We start from the raw sequence: 19,123 nt of genomic DNA on the forward strand, positions 1-19,123 counted from the left end.
TGGTTGGTTGGGACATTTTGTTGTTGTTTGAACAACAATAGCTTAGAAAAACATTAAGCATCATAACAGATTATTGCTAATGCCATGTAAGCTTTTAAGGAAACGGTGTCAGTTTTGGCAAAATTTCTTTTTTTTTTTTTTTACAGCACTTTTAAGATGATTTTTTTTTTGTATAGTGACTTGTTTGAAACACAGAAAGCTGAGAGCTTTCTCTGACAGAAAACAGATAAAATGCATAGCACAGTGTCTGTCATGAGTAACTGCTCAGTGAACAGCCATGTGGCTGTCCTCATTTCTTCTTGATCACTGGCCTTAGACTGTATGCTTCAGGGTGCCTGTCTGAGACATTGTGTTCTCCCTTGCCCCCCAGGAATGAGCTCCCTTCCAGTTAAACTGTAGACCTCAGTGAGGGGTCATGCTCACCTCTGGTTAAATGCACAGATGTCTTCTGTTATCCGTGGATTCCCTACAATTCATTTCCCATTTATAATTCCCCAGACCTTGAAAGTGCTTGGTAAAGTTTGCAATTTGGATTTTTTTCTCTTAAGCCATTTTAATCTTAACAAGTCTTGTCGCTAAACCTGTCCAAATGTCATTTTTTTTATTTTATTCTGTTGAAAAGTTTTATTGTAGAAATTTCTATGGGTAGGCAATGAGACGCCATCGATCACTAACTCCGTATGGGTGTCTGTCAAGGTACTTCTGGTCACAAGCAACAGAAAAGTCATGTCAGACTTCTAACCACAGAGATCTGTTGGCTCCTGTATTGAGTTTTCCATCAGGATGGTTCATTCTTAGTTATCTTAGAGCCTTTGTAGTTGATGGTGGGGCTGGATTTTCCTACCCACAGGGCTTGTAGATATCATTTTCTTCTAACATTAGTAGTAGTTTGTTTTGAGGTGGTATATGTGCATGCATGTGCACGCGCGTGCACGTGTGTATGTGTGTGTGTGTGTGTGTGTGTGTGTGCGTGTGTGTGTGTGTGTGTGTGTTTTGAGACAGAGTCACCCCACAGTCCCTCAGACTCAATGCAATTCTCCTACCTCAGCCTTCTAACTCTAGGATTACACAGGTAATCCAGGAGTCACTGAAAATGACCTTATACCCTTCCCCAGGACAATGCCCCCAGTGACCTAAGGATGTGCCGCAAAGCCCTGTCCTTAGCTTCCCATCAGCTCACACCATACCACATTAGGGACTCAGGTTCTAACATGGAGCCACATTTATTTTTTTATATTTTGTCCGTGTGCACCACGTGGCTACAATGCCCACTGAGGATAGAAGAAAGTGTTGGCTTCCCTGGATCAGAGGTGAAGATGGGTGTGAGCTGAGTGCTGGGGTTCAAAGCCTGGTCCTCCAGAAGAGCAGCCAATAGTCTTGACTGCTGAGCTCTAGGCCAGGGTCTTAGCTTTTTATCTTATCCCTTCTCTACCTATGAGAAGTCACTTGACTTCTCTTTAGCCTCAGTGACTGTCCTCTGTCCACAGAGATGGCGGGACCTTCCTCGTGAAAGATGGGCAGTAAACGATGAATTAATAATGCAGGGAGGGTTGCTGGCACAGAGCCTGGCCCGCAGGGAACGCGGAGAGCGGTGCAGCCAGAGCAGCTCTTCCAGCGATTGATTCCTTGGATGGCGTCCTTGAGGACTTGCTCGCCATTGTTTTGACGGCTGTTGTTCTGAAGCACTAACTGTCTTCAGGCAAAACTGACATTGTTCGTGGTTCACCCCAGGGAAACTAGGAGCGGGGGTGGTGTTTAGACAGTCTACCAACACGCCAGGTTTCTCACCAATGGTGGATTGTGTCTGTCAGCTATGCTGCCAGGGGAGACGGCAGGTGAGGCTCGCTTTCGAAGTATAGTTTCCACCCACACCCTTCCACAGAGATGCCCCAGGAGGAGAGCTGTGGAGCAGCTGGCCCTCCAGTGGGACCCTGTTCAGACCTTTCCATTTATTTGGTTGGAATTGGAGTTTTGCATTGTGATGTTAGATTTTTCAAAAGCCTTACGCCATGGACAACAAGATGGCTCATCTCATAAAGGTGCTTGCTGCCAATTGCCGTGACCCAAGTCTGATGCCTGGGACCCGTGTAGTGGAAGAATAGAACTAAATCCTACATGTTGTACTCTGACCTCCACACGTGTCCTCGTATTGTATCACGTGGGAACAGAACTGCTCTGTGAAGTCGGTTGTGTCAGTGCACACCTTCAATCCCAGCACTGGAGAGGCAGAAATGGGTGGATCTCTGTGAGTTTAAGGCCAGCCTGATCTGCATAGGGAGTTTGAAGCCAGCCTGGTCTACATAGTGAGATCCTGTCTCAAAAAAACCCAAAACAAACCTAAGAAGTAAAATTGACCAAAAACTAAAGAAAAGAGACCCAAAGCAACTTCCGGAACTCTGGGGTGGGGGTGTCTTAAAGTTAATAATTCCTGGTAGATCCAGAACCATGGATAAAGCCGTGATAAACACGACAAGGCCCACAGATTGCTATTGGTAGGTGGCAATGGCCTTGCCTGTCAATATTGCCGGACTGCCCTTTCTCCATATGAAACAAAAAACATTTTTTTTTTTTTTGCATCTCAGACAACAGAAATGGTGGACAAGGTATTCATTTAGTTTATGCAAGAAGCTGAAAATATGAAAGATTTTCCTTAAATGGAGACCGGGAACGGCCGGGGCCCAGAGTAAAGCGGACTCGCGTCTTGTCTGTGTTTCTCATTCATCCCCGCAGTGAGCCAGAACCCGAGCATCCAACTTTCCTGCTTTCACTTTTGATTAGTTAGAGCCTCCGTCTGCCCCTCTTTGAGCATGCGTCTTTCCTGTGGCTTCTTTTCAAAGGATCCAAAGCAGTTTAAAACTACATAATGTTCAGATCTCTGACCAGGCTCTAATATGAAGTACTTGTTTGGGGACTTAAAGAGAAATCCCTCAGACAGATTTGAAACTCTAAACTCCTACAATGTCTTGAAAATGATAGTCGGATAAACACAAAGAGAAAGGGGGACCACTTAGCCGCCGTCATCGGGCTTTTAGTGCGGCGGCGGCAGCAAATAGTTCGGTTTGTAAAAACAGAAGAGCGACAATTCTCTATTTAATGTTAAACAGGAAACCGAAAGCAATCTGTAACACTGTGGTGAGTTCGAAGGGACCTGCTCTTTATCAGGGCTGGAAAAAGCCAGCAGACGGTTCATCTATTTGCTTAAGATGATAATGTCTTCGTGAAAACCTGAGCCCAGACCTGACCGCTGGAAGCAGGGTCTGCAGCATCGGGTTTCAAGGCAACCTGTCCACTCCAGGACCAATGGCCATTTAGAAGCAAACTGCAGAGCTCCCCAAGATGGTGCGGGTCACTCGTCCACCATGTGCGTATGAATATTCTTTCTGAAGACCTGGGCTTCATTTTAAGGTCAGCCTTCGGTTTCTAGAGAATATAATTTGCTGTTATTTTTAGGGCTTCATGATTGCTCGTAATAACTAATGAAAAAAATACAGCAGAGAAATAAATGTGTAACAGCTGTGTCTGCTTAACTTGATTAAAGGCAGTAAAAAAAAAAGTAAACAGAAGACGAATGTGACAATAGACAACAGGGACAAGTATCCCTGTCATTCTGAGAAGTCTTACAGACAAAACTTGCCGCACGTTGGAAGGCTGGCCGGGTCTGTGTTTAAAGTTTACTTTACTGTTTGTCTTGAGTGGGATCAGTGTTGTAGTGAATAATTTATAGCCAGCATGAATGAGCTCATTAGTCACCTTTTCAGACTTTAAATGAGTTTTGTGGTTGTCATTACTCGAGCCTTCTGTTCAGCCGCCGAGCAAAATGACAGCTTGGCAGTTGGCTGCCTTGTCGTAGGGGGCCGCCTGTTCCCCTTCAGGTCTGTGCTGGCTTTTGTGTTTCATTGAAACCTTGCCTTTCTTGCCCTGTGCCGGGCCAGAGACTCTCACATTTCAGGGCCTTGAAGGCTCAGAGAGAAGTTTGGAAGGAATTTTTTTTTTAAAAAAATGTTTTGGTGGTATCTGCCAGAGATACTGAAATGGTTGGAAGGCATCCCTTCCCTCCACCCCTGTGTGTGTGCATAGGTGTGCTGTGTGTGCATGTGTGTGTTTCTTTAGCCACTAGTGTGTAGTATTCCCTCTGTGTTTGATGTGATGGTTGAGTTCTTCATAAGCAGAGCGAACTAGAGAGTGTTTTGTAGCAGCTGAGCTGGGCTCTGACCTGGCAGGCATTTTAGGTGGGGGTTGTGGTTGGAGTTTAGGGAGAGAGGTTGTATTGTCTTGTTCCAGTTCTGAATATGAAGGTGGTCTGGATAAAGAACCTTGGCACACAGCAAAGCTACTGTTTTGGATAAGCAGGGGTAATTGAACCTGTATTGTTTCTATGGAGGGGTTGACAGGAAGACCTGTTGAGATCCCAGGAAGGAGCTGGGGAGATGGGTTAATCCTAAAGTGCTTGAAAGCATGAAGAGCTGAGTTGGGATCTCTAGCACAGTTAGGATCTTTGTAACTGGGATACAAAGTTAGGTGTGGTAACACCTATCTGTAATTCCAGTGCTGGGGAGGCAGAGGCAGGCAGATCCCTAGAGTTCACACACACACACACACACACACACACACACACAGACACACACAGAGCTCCCAGGCAACATACAGGCCCAGGAGGATCAGCAGTGACCACCGTTTCTTCCGCAGAACACACCGATAAGAGAAAGTGAACCGTGGAGTTTGCCTTCTTGCCATGCCATTTGAGATATTCTTGCGAGGTTGGTGTGTGTGCAAGCCTAGCCTGGGTATGCAGTGGTAGTGGGGTTTTGAATCAAATATCACAGGCCCGTTTCTCTCCATTTGAACTTGTCCCAGGCAGCTTCTATGGGCTCTGATGGCTCTGATGTCCACTCATTCCCAGACTTGAACTCTACCCTGACTCCAGGACACTGTGATATGTATACATTGGTCTTTGGGTGGCCCCTGCCGGCCAAGAGCCTAGACCCCTGTTCTGAACACACTTTGACATTTCCTCTGAGCAATGAACACTAGTGGCTGCCCTGAGCAGTTTGGGCAGCACCCCTTTCTGGGATCCATATTGTTGGCTCACTGACCCAGCCCTATGTGAGGCACACAGATGCTCGGTGTTCTCTTTGGAAGGAACGCCAACTTAAAAAGGATGTCTGGTTGTTTAGAGGCCAAATCTTTGAAACCAGTCACAGTCACATGACTTGAGTACAGAGATGTGGGGTGCTGTTACCCCCAGACACAGTGGGGTGTTGTTGAACGCACCCCCAGACACAGTGAGCAGGCTGTGTGGTTACTTCCTTCCCAGCCTCCACCGGCTGAGATGAGGTACTACACATGCTGTCGTACCTCACGGTTTATGGGCACCTTTTGCTTGTGCTGACTCACAAGATTAACGGCATGGGGAAGGTTGTGGGTGGCTCGGTGTAAAACACTTGCCTGGCATCCATCAGTTTCTGAAGCGAAAATCCCAGCACCACAGGCAGAAAAGGATCTTAGTGGCATAAAATAGCTAAGAAGATAGATCATTCATGATGTCGTGAATTTTATCCCCAGGACCCCACTCCTTTTAAAGTCAGGTGTGGTAGCACCTGCTTGCAATTCCAGTGCTGGGCAGTAGAGACAGGGGGATCCCTGGGGTTTGCAGGCCAGCCAGTTGAGCTTACTTGGCAGACTAGTGAGAGACCCTGCTTCAAAAAATAGTGTTTGATACCAAAGGAATAGACTATCCTTTGGCCTCCACACACATGTATACACAAGTGCATACCCACCCCCGACACACACACACACACACACACACACACACACACAGGCACAAGAGGCAGCAGGGGGTTCAAAATAGAAAGTATTATTGAACTTCACCATGCAGCAGAGATGGCAGATTTGGATGTTGTGGCAATCTGAGGAAGTCACTAGTCTCTGGTAGGGACTTTGACTGTGGGAGATATGTTGGCTAGTATTTTAAGCTATGTGCCATTTCCCAGAAATCCCACCTGCTTTAGTGTTTTTGCTTTCCTTTAGAGAGAACGTGGTGGATAGAGGAACTGCTTTCTCTCGTATCCCTTTGTAAAAGTAAGGGAGAAGGCATGCCACCCCTTGGGGATGACCAGGCTTGGGAGTGAGCTACAGCAGCCATGTACTCACCAGAGAGAACAGCAAAGGTGCCCATGAGCACCTGAGGAGGGAGGGCCAATGAGGCTGCTTGTCATGGTAGAGCTGGCAGATGAGAGACTAGACACAGGGATATGGTGAAATTTGCTTTTTGCAAGGGAATTGATTAAAATTTCCGAGTAAATTGTGCCACGTGCCGTCTGTCTGTTAGTCAAAGGATTTACAGTCTGTTTGACATTTGGTATCTGTTTATTTATTTACTTTTTAAAAAGATTTATTTATTTAATATATATGTGTGTATGTTTCGGCATACATATTTGCTCTGTGGGCATACAGGTGTCCACAGAGGTCAGAAGAGGGCATCCGATCCCCTGGAACTAGAGTGACAGACAGTTGTGAACCATGCTGGGTACTGGGAACTGAACCCAGACCATCTGAGAGCATCAAGTATTCTTAACCACTGAGCCGTCTCTTCAGTCCCTGGTTGATTGTGTGTGTGTGTGTGTGTGTGTGTGTGTGTGTGTGTGTGTGTGTGTGTGTGAGAGAGAGAGAGAGAGAGAGAGAGAGAGAGAGAGAGAGAGAGAGAGAGAGAGAGAGAGAAACAGAGAAACAGAGAAACAGACTACTATCCTGGGACTCAGCAAGTGAGCTTTCTTTTTGGTTTTGTTTTGTAAGTACTGTCTCTTTTGGTTAAAGGTCCCCTTATTGGTGTTGGTGCACACTTTCAATCCCAGCCTTTGGAGGTAGGGGCAGGCAGTATGATTTCAAGGCTAGCTTGGTCCATAGAGCGATTTTCAGGACAGCCAGGGCTACACAGAGAAACCCTGACTCTAAAAAGCCCCCTTATTTGCTTTTGCTTTGTGTTCTCATCACGAATGTTCTCTCTTTGCCTTCATAGCTTCTGTCTCCTCATGTCCCTCCCCTAGGAAGGTCCCTGAGAACAAGCTAGGTAGTCTGGGTTTCTCTGATGCAGCTTGGATTCCTCTGAATTCTGCAGTCTGTATTGGTTCCCATAGATCCCTTACCAGCTGTATGACCTTGGGTAGGTGGCCAAACCTTTCTGCAACTTGAGGTCTTCATTTAGAAAATAAAATCATATAACTCCTCATATGACTGATATGAGATTAATTTTTTTTTGTGGGAGGGATGTTTTTGAGACAGGGTTCCTCTGTGTAACATTTCTGGCTGTCCTGGAACTCAGTCTGTAGACCAAGTTGGCCTTGACCTCACAGAGATAGTCTGCCCCTGCCTCTCAGGTGCTGTGATTAAAGGCTTGCACCACCAACTGGTTTACTAAAATGATTATTGCAAAGTCTTTGTGTTGGCTAGACTTTTTGTCCCTTTGATTAATCCTTGATAGATAAAATACAATTTGAGAGGAAGCAATCTTTCCAAGTTTACAATCAGAAGGCTTCAGTCCATGGTTACCTGGCTGGAGAGCAGAGCTTCTAACATCCTGGTGGCCAGGAAGCAGACAGGAAAGAGGAAAAAGTGTGTCCCAATTCCTAAAGTTTCCACCACCCTCAAATAGTGCCACCAGCTGGGACTGTACTTGCATCATGAACCTATGGGCACAGTTTCTGCACCGAAGATTCCAATCTTAGGATATGATCTGGCACTGGCTAGTCGCTTCATAAGTATTTGTTGAAAACAGTCAGTTCTCATCGGTGAGTCTGTCCACTTGTCAAACTGCGTTTGTAACCCCTAAATTAATAGTTGGGTATGCTTGTTCATGCTCATTTTCAGATACATGGGGGACAGTGAACAATTTGAGTTCTCAGTTATGCCCGTCCCTGGCTGATTTTGGGGTGATATGCAAACAGGTGTCCTTTTTGTGGTCTATCTAGTATCACAGTTTTTGCACTTTTGTATTTTTGGTTGGTAATTTTGCTGTTTAAAGTCGTGCCAAGGCCGGGTGGTGGTGGCGCACACCTTTAATCCCAGCACTCCCGAGGCAGATCTCTGTGAGTTCGAGGCCTGCCTCGTCTACAGAGCTAGATCCAGGACAAGGCACCCAAGAGGGCAAGCTGGCTGTGATGTGTCTTATGGACAAATGTACTGAGGAGGCACCTTTCAGATGTGCCTCGTGGAGTCTTCAACCTGGAGCTAATCAATAATCAGCTCTTAGCTACTCACTCTTAGGTTTCTTTAAATGGGAACACAAATAATAAGGCCAAGTGTTGATGGAAATATTGTGGCCAGATCTTGCAGGCCCCTAACCATTGCCCCTAGGAACAATGGTTAAGTGTTCCTGCTATTTTGTCCATCATCATGTTCACAAAGAGGACAATCAACAGTAGATAAAGGTGGCCCCAAACCTCAGGATGGACAGCCTCCTGCAGGGCAAGCTCTCAGCTGTAGGCTGCATCCCAGGAGGGTAGGGGAAGCCACTGTCCCACTCCTTTGGTGTGCTTCAGCTCATGCAGAGTACCCTGGGTTTGGGGTTGGAGGGGGGCTCACACATCTCATTTCTTGTAACAACAACAACAATAATAACAAATGTAGAAGAATCCTACAAGTAGATGTTGTCCCTCCCCAACAAATGCACAAGGCTTTGGAACTCTTGGATCTTCACAGAGAAAGTTTGCTACTCAAAGGGCTTAACCTGAGCCCTGGAGGGTAGACTGATCCCATAACTCAGAATAGAGGGTTTGTAACAGGCAGCCGTTCCATTGGCTCCTAGTGCCAGCTTTTGAAAACGGGATCATTTTATTACTGCCCCCCTCATTGAAAAGCTCATGAGATACTTTAGTTTGGGAAAAGCTTTGCCAACATATTTACACTCCTCAACTCCTACATTATGAGCTGTTGGTAAATTGTTTTACATAGTCAATGAAAATATGAAACTCATTAAGGAGAGGGAAAGCCTTGAAAGACTGTTTAAAACTACCAGGAAGATGAGAATCCAAGGGAGCAAAGGGGCCACAGGGCCCAGCTGGTTTATGGATTAATAATACGTCTCCAGCATCCTATTTCCACAATTTCTAAGTTTTCATGATTTTTTTTTCTTTTTTGGTTTTTAAGACAGGGATCCTCTGTATAGCCATGGCTATCCTGGAACCCTGGCTATAGTCCAGGCTAGTCTCGAACTCACAGAGATCCACCTGCCTCTGCTGGGATTAAAGGCATGCACCACTGCCATCAGGCATTTTTCATGATTTTGGATGCACCGCGGGAGCCTTTGGTCCAGCTGTTGGTGCTGGTGCCTGGGACCTCCGGTCATAAGTGTTTACTCTGGAATGCAGCAGCTGGGTGCCAGTGACGCCTGCTTTTCTGGAATTTACCGCCTCGGGGACCAGGAAGTCTGGTGGAATGGAAGTGCCCAGAGACATCCCTATCAGCTGGCAATCTAGGATCAATGGCAGGGCTCCGCAAACACATTTTCTTTTCTCTTTTAAGGTGGCCCTGTCCCGCAGTTATGAGGCCATCTTTCCATCCACACCTGCACCCCTGTTTACACTCTGACGGATGAGCTACTTACAGTTGCTATAGTGTGTGTTTCTTTGACATCACTGAAGTTTAGCCTCTTCATGCGGATGGTACCATTTTTGTTTTTCTTATTTTGTGAATTGGCCCCTTTGATTAAGATGAGTTTTTTTTTTTCCTTTTTAAGTTATAAGAGAGTTGTAAATTGAATACATTGAGCCAGCTGTGGTGGCACATACCTGTAATCCCAGCCTTTGGGAGACATAGCCAGAAGGATCATGAATCCTAGGCCAGTCTAGGCTATATGCCAGACCTGTTATTAAAAAAAAGTATGCTCACATACAAGATTATATATTTGCATATATAGATATTAACTCCCCTTTGTTACTGAAGCTCAGGTAGCCTAACCTCCCTATGTTGTTCAGAATGACCTTTAGCCCTGATCTTTCTGCCTTCACCTCTAGTGCTGGGATTCTAGGCATGCACCATCACGCCCAGTTTCCTCTTTTTATATATAGCAAATATTTACTCTCTTTTTGTCTTTTACAATCCCTGACATAGCATACAAATTATAAATTGTTATGCAAATATGTCAGTGTGAAAACTAAACCTTTCTTTTGATTTATTTACTTAACCAAAATCCTGTACTACATACCTGGCTTCCACTATACATTCCTTACAAATATTAGTTCATTTAACTGTCATTGCAACTCAATCAAAGGCTACTACAGGCTGGGCCTCTCCCAAAGGCTCTTGTATTATAGCGTGGTCCCTAGGGTGGTGGTACGATTGGGAGGTGGAGTCTTTAAGATGTGGAGCCTAGGGGGAAGTCTGGGTCATTGGAGGCACGCCTCCCAGAGGACTGTGGGAAACTGGACTGTGACCTTCCAGTTTCTCTTTAGCTTCCAGGCATGAGGTGGTAACTTGTCCCAGCACATACACTCACCATGATGCATACCTCACCACAGACCCAAAACAACATGGCCGCTGAAGGATAGGAACCTCCAAAACTCAGAGCCAAAAAATGTGGGTTTTCTCTTTATAAATTAATCATTCTGTAATAGTGACCCAAAGCTGGTGTAATTAGTTATTACAATCCCATTGCCCCTTTAAGTTTTATTATTTATTATTATTTGTATGTGTAATACTGTGTGTGTGAGAGAGAGGGGGGGGGGTCAGGATAACACCTAGTTCAGTCCTACCACTGTGTGTTCTGAGGCTCTACCGTGGGTTGTCAGGCCTACCCGGCCAGCTCTTTCACCAGCGTCCTCTTGTCAACCTCCACCCACCCCCAGTCCTTCTTTTTTAAGATAAGGAAACTAGATGGAGGGAAAGGGGATCTGTCCCTCGCCTGGGGTTATCTAGCTGGGAAGTCCTAGCGTGTGTCTGTTTGGCTGCACTTTCTGGTCTTGGCATTAGGCTCGGTATGTTTGTATATTTATGGTTTGCTCTCCAGGGAACAGTAGTTAGGTGCGCTGCTCTTGCAGAGGACCCAGGTTTGGTTCTCAGCACTTACGTGGCAGCTCATAACCATCTACAACCCCAGTTCCAGGGGATCCGATCCAAGGCCTTCATCTGAACACCAAAGGTACCAGGCACATAGGTGATCTGAAGACATACATGCAGGCATAACACCCATGTACATAAAATAAAGTGATTAAAAAAAAACCCTCTACGATAATGTTCATCAGGTCTCCTCCTGTCTTTATGGCTGGTGCCACATGTATTTTTCCTGGGACCATTTTCAAGTCCTCGACAGTCAGCAAAGGGTATGGAGGTGATAGGTATTTAAAGCAAATTCTTGTTGACTGAATGAGTTGACTGACCCTGGTTTCTAGATCACCCATCGCTTTACCTTTTTATTTATGGTTACAGAGGAGCTGAGAGGTTTTATACTTTCATTTTGCCTCTAGCAGGTGACTTCATAGGCTCAGGGTTGGCCGGGGAGCCTGGGCTAATGAATCCCACTCCACCCATCACCTGTACTTTTCCTGATCCCTCACTCCTCCTTCCTTCCTCAACTTAGTCCCCTGGTCTACTCACTCCTGAAGAAATACTAAGAAGCCTTTCCCAGGCTCCACCCTCAAGGTTCTGCCTGGCAAACCTGTGAGGGATTGCACAGACGTTGACAAATGGTGACTAAGTCTTCCACTTCACCTAGGAACTTCCCGGCCTTCCAGCTGAGGGTCTCCTCTCCACAGAAGGGAAAAAAGAGAGGGTTTTTTTTGGGGGGGGGGGAATTATAAACAGTGTACTCATGTGTTATGACTAAGGGATTGTCTCTACCCATGCACTCCTCCTACTCAAAGGACAAACATTCCTTGTCTTTTGGTGACTTTTATAATGACCTCCTCACCCCACCCCCAACCCCATCTGATGTCTGATAGATTCTTCTGGAATTCAGTGATTCTCATAGTGTGGTTCCAAAAGGATGGTTCTTAGGCCCGCGGTGCTTTTTAGGTATGCAAAGATCCCAGGTCTAGCGTAGACCTCTGGAGCCAGAAATTATGGGTGTGGGGAAACAGCTGGCAGCATTTAAATTAGCCCTCTAGGTAATTCTGATGCACACTCAAATAAGAGGAGCACTCTCCTCTTGGAAGCACAGAACACGGCAAATGTAATGGGTATTCCTTACAGAAAACAGAAAATGCAAGTAGAGAAGAAGCCCCAAACCAAAAGTTACTTGTTCTCAGAGGGAACCACTTAGTATTTCCCCCCTAATTAAAAAGAAAGATTTATTCACTTCATGGGCATGTGTGTGTGGTCGAGTGAATGCATGTGTACCATGTGTACATATGCCCACGGAGGCCAGAAAAGGGCACTGGATCCCCTGGAACTAGAATTACAGGCATTGTGTGTTGCTGGATGAGGCTCTAGGAACTGAACCCAAGTCCTACAAGTGCTTCCAACTGCTGAGTCATGTCTCTAGCCCTCTTCCTAAATCTGTAAAACACATTTTTACAAAGTAGTCTTCCTTCCCTTTGTTTCTGGGGCTGGGGATGGGACCCAGGGCTCTATGTATGTTCACGCGTGCTGCAGCACTGAGATACACTCTCAGGTCGGTGACAGTGATTTCTAGCCTGCCTCTGCCAGCGTTTGGTTTTCTGTTTTCTTCTTCCCTCTTGTTTCCAACATCCCATTCATCTTTTGAATCCCGTTTCCCCATAATGCAACTTCTGGGTTGTAAATTGCTAGCTATTTCCCTTACTCTAAGGACAGAGCAAAGGAAACACACCGATATTCCATGAGTGTTGTTATGATGCGTCCACACTTGTTTCCTAATATATAAACCCCGTAGGAACAAGACTTTGGCCCCCTGGCACCTAACACAATGCTCGGTAAATATTTGCTCAACAAACAAGGGCCTTTTGAATACAATCAAGTCATACTCGATAAATCTGCTTGCACCTTTTACGACTCCTGCATGTAGTAGAGGTGGTCAGCTTATCATTCGATGGGGGCTTTTGTCTGCAGCTTTTGGAGCCTGTCTTGGAACTCTCTTTGTAGACCCAGGCTGGCCTCAAACTCACAGAGACCCGCCTATCTCTGCCTCCCTCCTGAGTGCCACCATCGCCCAGCCTGCCTGTGATTTCTTGGCACCCAATCTACAAGAGTATATTTGAAAACCACATGAGGAAAATTGAGCTTGAGGCTATTCCTAAAGGAATTTGGCCCTGCATGCTAATGTCAAGGATACGTGTCCCAGAGCCAGGGATCTGTGTGATCATAGTTGAAAGAGGGCACACCAAGTTCTCTCTGGCTCACAGCAGAGGTCTTACACATCAGATAAGGTCCGCCCACCACTCTGTCTCCAGGATGGCACCACCTGACGTCTCTTAGCACAACTGTAATGGAAAAGGGAAATTAGAAATCAAGTTATGGGGCTGGAGAGATGGTAAAGAGAGATGGTTGAGGGCACCGGCTGCTCTTCCAGAGAGGTCGTGAGTTCAAGTCTTAGCAACCACATGGTGACTCAAACCATCTGTAATGGGATCTGATGCCCTCTTCTGGCATGCAAGGCATACATGCAGACAGAGGACTGGGGAGGCAGAGGCAGACAGATCTCTGAGTTCAAGTCCAGCATGGTCTACAGAGTGAGTTCCAAGACAGCCAGGGCTGTTACACAGAGAAACCCTGTCTCAAAAAACCACCCCTGCCTCCCAAAAAGTCACAAAGTTTGTTGTGCCTTTTATGTCTCCTGCCTGAATTAGAGGTTGTTGGACACCATCTAAGCTATTAGGACTTAGGAGTGGGTTCCCAGGTGGTTCTCATGAACTCCAGACAAGCAACTCAGGTCTGAGAATATAAAACTAAAAACCCTCAGAGGGAAAGGCAAGAAAGGCAAGGCAAGCTCATTAAAGGCAGCTTGCCTCACTCACTGCGCTCCACCCTCCACTGATGGCTTCTTAGAGCCTAAACTAGTTATGTTTGTTCAAATTTTTGTTCATTTGGCATGACCAGCTCACACACTTGGAGGCTAACAGTTGGCCCCGAGTTTTAAGAATGACATGGTTTGGACGTAATCACCTGGGGCTCACATCCTTCTTTCTAGATATAGGAAGAAGGGCTGGGGAGAAAAGAAGGTGTTCTGCCTGTAAAGAGATGCCTAGCTAGAGTGTGAGAGGGGTTGGGAGGGATCGCAGGAGCAGCGGCTGATGGTAGGAGAGCCTGAAAAGTACAGCTTCCCTGAGGTCAGTTCTAACTTGATTCTCTGATGGAGAGTAAACACTGTCAACTGACCTGCTGTTGGAGGCATGGGACCCGCCCTATCCGAGCCACAGGTGACTGACCTTCTCTTGTCCTCTTGTGGTGACCAGTACTGGTCCTCAGGATCACTGGTGTGGGACGCTAGAGATGATCTAATATGTCTGCCACGGGTACCTTCTGCTTAGTCACATTATGTGCTCAATAACATCGGAGGTGGGGCTGGATGACCTCAGGCTACCTTGCAGCCTGCTTCTCCAAGTCTTCTAGTTGCTGGCAAGTAGCAAGGTCTCAGGGAGTCTGAATTGCTGAAGGTTGCCTGCCACCTACCTACTCTTGGAGTTTAGTTAAGGGGGGAGGACTGAATCTCAAATTGTTTGAGTTTTCTTCTTCTCATTTTAAACAAAAACTTCTCAGGAGCATATGGTATTTCACCTTTCTCCCTTCCTGTCCCTGGTCTGGCTAGGTTAAAAGTTAATGCCCGGCTGGAGGGTTTTCAGCCCAGATCTGGTCTGAACAGCTGTCCACTGTTGAGGTGGGCGTGGGAGGATGGCTTTGGGCTTCTCTTTGTAGAACCTGCTCGCCTAGCTACCTGAGAGTGGTGCGCAATCCTATTTTTATTTATGTCACCAGCAGGGTGTCCTGTTGGACTCTGCTTTCATCCTCTCCAAAGGCAGCCGACTGGTGTGTCTTTAGCAGTGGGTGGCCCTTCTCTGGAGGTGCCTGGGGACTGGAGAAGTGGCGGCGCAGTTCCCGGGGGAGGGGGGTTTGCAAATTATCATTTTAATTTATGAAGCTGGAAGTGTGAAGGAGGGGAGACTTGTTTTCCTTCCAGATGTGAAGTCGGATGGGGAACCCACTGACGTTGCATTTGGGGTGTACCTCTCCCTCCGTGGTGGCGGCCATCCTCCCGCCCTCCGCAGCCAAGGCAACCTAGGCTGGAGGTTGGGGATCAGTTTTTCGTCCTCGGCAGGAGGTGCATGGTGGTGGAGGATTGGACCGGCCTCGGGAGTGCTGCAGTAGTAGTTGGAGAAAAGTGGAATCTTCTCTCCTCACCCTCAGAAGCCTCGCTCGCGTCGTAATTCTTTTTATTTTTACTTTCGAGCCTTGTAAGGCAGGCGGCCGGGGTAAAAGCGCTGCGGCGACACGTTGCCAGCTGCGCAGCACCACTCATGTGGCCTGAAGCAGGGGAGGGGGGCCAGCCACGCGCCACCTGCCCTGGTCCCCTCGGTCCTCGGGTGTTGCAGAGGAGCCCAGGGGCCCAGCCTGGCCGAAGGGCCTCCCTAAGGGCCCGCGCCGCAGCCCGGGGTCGCCCGGCCCACGTTTTCCGTCTCTCCCGCTCCCTCCGCCCCTCCCTCCCCGCGCTTCCCCTCCTCCTGCCTGGTCATGTGTCGCCTTTTTTTGTTTGCAGTGGAAACAATTTCTCGCCGCTCGGCGCGCCCCGGACCCGACGCGCCGCAGCGGAGGCGAGCGGGAGGCGGGACGGGGCGTGGAGAGCGGCTGGGCCGGCGGGAGGACGCGGCGCCCGCGGACGCTCGCACGGGGCCCATGCCGCGCCGCCCCCTGCACCCCTGTCGTCCGCATCCGCGGCCGCCCCCCACCGCCCGCCCAGGGCTCGAGCGTCCGCAGCGGGGCCCCGAGCGATGCCCGCTGGGCGCCCGCGAAACTTTGTCGGCTGCACTGAAGGCAGCGGCGGCCCCGCGCCGCGCTTGGCCAGGTGAGTCCGTGCCCTCGTCCTCTCGCGCCACCCAGGCTGGGGTCCTCGCCGGAGAGCCGTCGTGGTGGCCCGCAGCGGTCAGGACTAGGCTCACAGTGCGGGGCGCGGGCCAAGCTGGACCCGGAGTGGGGAGACCCCCCCCCCAGCCCTGAGCCTAGAAGTTACCCGACCAGGAGTTTCCTCCACCGACGAGCTGGCTGCATTCTCGTGCCTCGGTTTCCCCCACAGACCCGGTGAGCGACAGAGTTGGTATTGTTTGCGAAGAAGGCATCCCTAGCAATCCGGGTCGGTCAGAGGGTGCCGATTAACTGGAGACCCCAAGACCGCGAACGGGCGCCTAACAAAGATCCCCTCCCTAACCGAGCACGCTCAGCACCGGCCGCGAGCATCCCGAGACCCGCGGGGCCCTACTCCTCCGCACCCCGATTCTTTGCAAGCCTTTCTGGGCCCCCATGTGAGTTGGGGGAGCGGTGGGTGCTTATTGATTTGTTTTTCGGCTCGCCATGCTGCGGCCAATAAAAGGTTTATGACATCTGACCGGCAGTGAAGGTATGCGAGCTCCCAATTGCCCTGTGTACGCGGAGAAGAGCAGTTTTCTCGTTGCCTGGCAACGCCGCTGATTGATGGAGGGCACAGCCAATCGCTGCTCTCGTTGGTCCCCTTGAAATGTTTTTGACAAGTACAGTAAAAGGGAGTGGAGCGCGTGCGTGTGTGCGCGCGCAAGGAGGGGGAGGTTCCCGGTCCCCCAAACTCGCGAGTGCCCAGCTTCGGTTGAGGAAGATTTCTCAACTTTTTAAAAAGTTCACCGCTAACATCTCTTCAGACCTGGGCCATAATGGCATTGTCAGTTATTTGGAGACGTTCTGCTATTAGCAAAAAAAGTAAGATTTCCTGCTTCATTTTTCTGCGTTGAAAGAAAGAAAGGAAGATAAAACACAGGAAGTCATAAAAAAAGGAGGGTGTGTGAAACGTAACCAATAACTTGAAAAATTTAAAGCGGTCACTGGTGGATAACTATTCAAAGCAACGTTATTAGCAGCAGATTAAGAACATTTGCTTGACTGCAAGCTCCCACTCCCACCCCTCTAAAAGAAGAAAAAGAAGGGAAAAGAGATTTGGAAAATTTCGTAGTTAGGGATAATAATGGAAAAATCCTCAGCTGTGGTTGTTTTAACATAGAAGTACAGTGCTCAGGAGCTTTCCATCCTGTTAAAAAGCGTGGGATTTATAGGGGTGCAGTTAGTAGAGAGTTTGGGGAAGCAAATAATCCAGGGTTTAGGGATTCCTTCAGGCCACCTCTTCTTGGCATTAGCCTTTAGGATTTTTTCTTGCAGGGCCACGTTGCCGGCAGTGTTTGTTGAAAACAAAAGAAAACATGGAGAATAGCATGTTAGTTCCTTGGGGAAGCTGCTGACAAATAAGCAAATTAAAAAGAAAGAGAGCAGTGTGTTGTCATAGCAACAGTGCAATGAAATTACTTTACTGTCAGCCATGATATAATTTTCCTGTTTGGAAGCTCAGGAGACATAAAACTTTCATTTGGGGCTAAAGTTGACTTAACTGGCTGGGTAGTTCTCTTTTGTGTGGCTATGCTGGCAGTTAGACCCTTTTCTAGGGGACTCCGAGAAAGCTCTGAGACAGGCTGGCCCTGATTTTTTTTTTCATGAGGAAGTTAAAAGCAGTATCAGGCTGGATTCAGTAACATCTCCAAAACTGAAGATACAAGCTAATTTTTTTATGACATAGATTAGCTCCCTTATTTGATAGAAATATTTCCGTGGATGAATTGGATTCTTCTCGACTGCCTTGCGTTGTTTGGGCTGTGAAGCCCTGTGGCGATTTTTTTTTCTCTTTAGCGTTTGCATCTTGCATCCACTTAGGAGCTTTGGCCCTTGCATCTCTGTCCAGCTGGTAGGCGAGTGCTGCAGCATGCTGGCACCTTGCCTGGTGTTTGCAGCTCTGCATCATGCTTTCTAGAAGGCAGTTCTAGAACTTCCTGCACTGAAACTTCCTGTGCTGTGTTAGTGGATAGTTAGAGGCTTGGAACGACCGACCATTTGTCTGCCTTCAGTGTATTAATTCTTCTGTAGAAGAATTAATCCCTCACTGAGCCAAAAGAGAGATGCTATATTCTTAAACGAAGGCTGTAGCTGTAGCTCTGCACACATGGAGTGAAAGACCCGTTGTCCTTTTTATCTTGTGTTGTGTTCCAGAGGGTTGTGTCTGTGGGGTTGTTCTGTTTGTGAAGCTGCCATCTCCTTGTATTTTCTTGTCAGATATAGTTTTTCTATCTGTTCTAGGTCACTGATAGGGGATGCTGATGGTGGGGGGAGAGTCTGCTACGTTTTCTGTTGAATTCGCTTTTCTGTTTTGAAGTTTCTAATTGCTCTCTCAACTTTTTCTGCACGAATTCTAGTTCTAGTTAATGTCGTATACTGCCCGAAGTTAGGTGCTTTTTCTGTCTAGGTGTGATGTCCTTAAATTGAAAGTACTTCCTCAAGTTGTAGTCTGAAGAATTCCTTGTTGTCCTTGTTTATACTTTTCAAAAGTAATTAAAGTTGCAGTTTTTCCTTATGATTTTTTTGTAGGACAAAAATAAAACCAACCAATCAAACCAATGGCTTCTGGTTACAGTTTTACCTCCAAGACCCTGAGGTGGGTTTTTTTATGGGATTGGAAGTAATTCTCTTTGCCTTCCCTCCCATCTCTATTATTCTATTATTATACATTGGAAAAGATCACATTTATTATATATGTGCACACGTGTGAATGTATATATGTATATACATATGTGTATGTATGCACATGCATGTTTGTATGTATATATGGGAGTGCGTGATTGCCACAGTGCACACGTGGAACTCAGAGGACAAATTGCTGGAGTTCTCTCTTTGCATCCTGTAGGTCTGGGAGCTTAACCTCAGGCCATCGGGCTCAGCAGCAAGGGCCTTCACCTGCTAAGCTGTCTTGTCAGCACTTTTTTCTCTTTTTGAGACTGGATCTCACATAGCCCAGCTTGGCCTTGAACTCTCAATCTTCCTTTTTGATTTTTCAAGACAGGCTTCCTTCTGTAGCTTTTGAGCCTGGAACTAGCTCTTATAGACTGGCCTGGCCTCGAGCTCACAGAGATCCGCCTGCCTCTGACTCCTAAGTGCTGGG

At 47.4% G+C, this 19,123-nt stretch overlaps 1 protein-coding gene across 13 annotated transcripts in view; it reads left to right on the forward strand.

Annotated features, from left to right (window-relative positions):
- Foxn3 (forkhead box N3) overlaps nucleotides 1-19,123 on the forward strand; it is a 375,406-nt gene that overhangs the window by 151,887 nt on the left and 204,396 nt on the right. For 2 of the 13 annotated variants that reach the window (XM_038338241.1, XM_038338246.1), the window contains exon 1: nucleotides 2,868-3,405. The exons of 7 other annotated variants lie outside the window; for them this stretch is intronic. The gene's annotated coding sequence lies outside the window, so the exon portion shown is untranslated. Of the gene's footprint in view, nucleotides 1-2,867; nucleotides 3,406-15,720; nucleotides 15,965-18,275; nucleotides 18,620-19,123 lie in introns of those variants that run through there. 4 more of the 13 variants (XM_038338245.1, XM_038338244.1, XM_038338243.1 and 1 more) reach the window with 4 other exon arrangements.

Source organism: Arvicola amphibius, chromosome 7 (assembly GCF_903992535.2).
Source record: "Arvicola amphibius chromosome 7, mArvAmp1.2, whole genome shotgun sequence".
NCBI lineage: Eukaryota > Metazoa > Chordata > Mammalia > Rodentia > Cricetidae > Arvicola > Arvicola amphibius.